This window comes from Bison bison, unplaced genomic scaffold (genome assembly GCF_000754665.1).
Source record: "Bison bison bison isolate TAMUID 2011002044 unplaced genomic scaffold, Bison_UMD1.0 scf7180017847310, whole genome shotgun sequence".
Lineage (NCBI taxonomy): Eukaryota > Metazoa > Chordata > Mammalia > Artiodactyla > Bovidae > Bison > Bison bison.
Genome location: NW_011477883.1, coordinates 30,899 through 33,350, shown reverse-complemented (window position 1 = coordinate 33,350; position 2,452 = coordinate 30,899).

Genomic DNA, 2,452 nt, shown 5'->3' with positions numbered 1-2,452 from the left:
TCAATTAGGTCTAACTGGTCTATTGTATCGTTTAAAGTTTGTGTTTCCTTGTTAATTTTCTGTTTAGTTGATCTATCCATAGGTGTGAGTGGGATATTAAAGTCTCCCACTATTATTGTGTTATTGTTAATTTCTCCTTTCATACTTGTTAGCATTTGTCTTACATATTGCAGTGCTCCTGTGTTGGGTGCATATATATTTATAATTGTTATATCTTCCTCTTGGATTGATCCATCATTATGTAGTGACCATCTTTGTCTCTTTTCACAGCCTTTGTTTTAAAGTCTATTTTATCCGATATGAGTATTGCTACTTCTGCTTTCTTTTGGTCCCTATTTGCATGGAAAATCTTTTTCCAGCCCTTCACTTTCAGTCTGTATGTGTCCCCTGTTTTGAGGTGGGTCTCTTGTAAACAACATATGTAGGGGTCTTGTTTTTGTATCCATTCAGCCAGTCTTTGTCTTTTGGTTGGGGCATTCAACCCATTTACGTTTAAGGTAATTATTGATAAGTATGATCTTGTTGCCATTTACTTTATTGTTTTTGGTTCGATTTTATACACCTTTTCTGTGTTTCCTGTCTAGAGAATATCCTTTAGTATTTGTTGGAGAGCTGGTTTGATGGTGCTGAATTCTCTCAGCTTTTGCTTGTCTGAAAAGTTTTTGATTTCTCCCTCATATTTGAATGAGATCCTTGCTGGGTACAATAATCTGGGCTGTAGGTTATTTTCTTTCACCACTTTAAGTATGTCTTGCCATTCCCTCCTGGCTTGAAGAATTTCTATTGAAAGATCAGCTGTTATCCTTATGGGAATTCCCTTGTGTGTTATTTGTTGTTTTTCCCTTGCTGCTTTTAATATTTGTTCTTTGTGTTTGATCTTTGCTAATTTGATTAATATGTCTTGGGGTGTTTCGCCTTGGGTTTATCCTGTTTGGGACTCTCTGGGTTTCTTGGACTTGAGTGATTATTTCCTTCCCCATTTTAGGGAAGTTTTCAACTATTATCTCCTCAAGTATTTTCTCTTTTTTCCTCTCTGATTCCTTTATTTCTACCATTCTATCTTCTAATTCACTAATCTTATCTTCTGCCTCTGTTATTCTACTATTTGTTGCCTCCAGAGTGTTTTTAATTTCATTTATTGCATTATTCATTATATATTGACTCTCTTTTATTTCTTCTAGGTCCTTGTTAAAGCTTTCTTGCATCTTCTCAATCCTTGTCTCCAGGCTATTTATCTGTGATTCCATTTTGATTTCAAGATTTTGGATCAATTTCACTATCATTATTCGGAATTCTTTATCAGGTAGATTCCCTATCTCTTCCTCTTTTGTTTGGTTTGTTGGACATTTATCCTGTTCCTTTATCTGCTGGGTATTCCTCTGTCTCTTCATCTTGTGAGTTTGGGGTGTCCTTTCTGTATTCTGGCAGTTTGTGGAGTTCTCTTTATTGTGGCGTTTCCTTGCTGTGTGTGGGTTTGTACAGGTGGTTTGTCTAGGTTTCTTGGTTTAGGGAAGCTTGTGTTGATGTTCTGGTGGGTGGAGCTGTATTTCTTCTCTCTGGAGTGCAATGAAGTGTCCAGTAGTGAGTTATGAGATGTTTATGGTTTTGGGGTGACTTTGGGCAGCCTGTGTCTTGGAGCTCAGGGCTGTGTTCCTTGTTGCTGGAGAATTTGCTTGGTATGTCTTGCCCTGAAACTTGTTGGCTCTTGTGTGGTGCTTGGTTTCAGTGTATTTATGGAGGCGTTTGATGAGCTCCTGTCAATTAATGATCCCTGGAGCCAGGAGTTCCCTGGAGTCAGGGTTTGGACTTTAGTCTCCTGCTTCCAGTTATTGGTCTTATTTTTACAGTAGTTTCAAAACTTCTCCTGCTATGCAGCACCATTGATAAAACATGTACGTTAAAGATGAAAAGTTTCTCCACCATGAGGGTCACCCAGAGAGGTTCACAGCGTTACATGGAGAAGAGAAGAGGGAGGAGGGAGTTAGAGGTGACCTGAATGAGATTAGGTGGAATCAATAGAGGAGATAGTGGGCTAGCCAGTAATCACTTCCTTATGTGCACTCCACAACTGGACCGCACACACAGAAATTCACAGAGTTGGGTAGAGTAGAGAGGGGTTAGGGAGAAGACACAGGCAACCCGGTGGAGAAAAAGGAGAGTCCAAAGGGAGAGAGCACAGTCAAGCCAGTAATCTCACTCCCTAGTGAAAAATGGGTACTGAAGATTGGGTTCTTAAAGGTATAAAATTGGTAACAAATACATAAAAGCAAAAATTAAAAATCTAGAGTAGAGTTTGGAATTTCAAAAATACAATCTTAAAAAAAAAGAAGAAGAAAGAGAGAAAAAAACAAAGTCGCAAAAATTATAAAGAAAATATAGGTACAAAATTGATAACAAATACCAAAAAGCATAAATTAAAAATCTAGAGTAGAGTTTGGAATTTCAGATATAC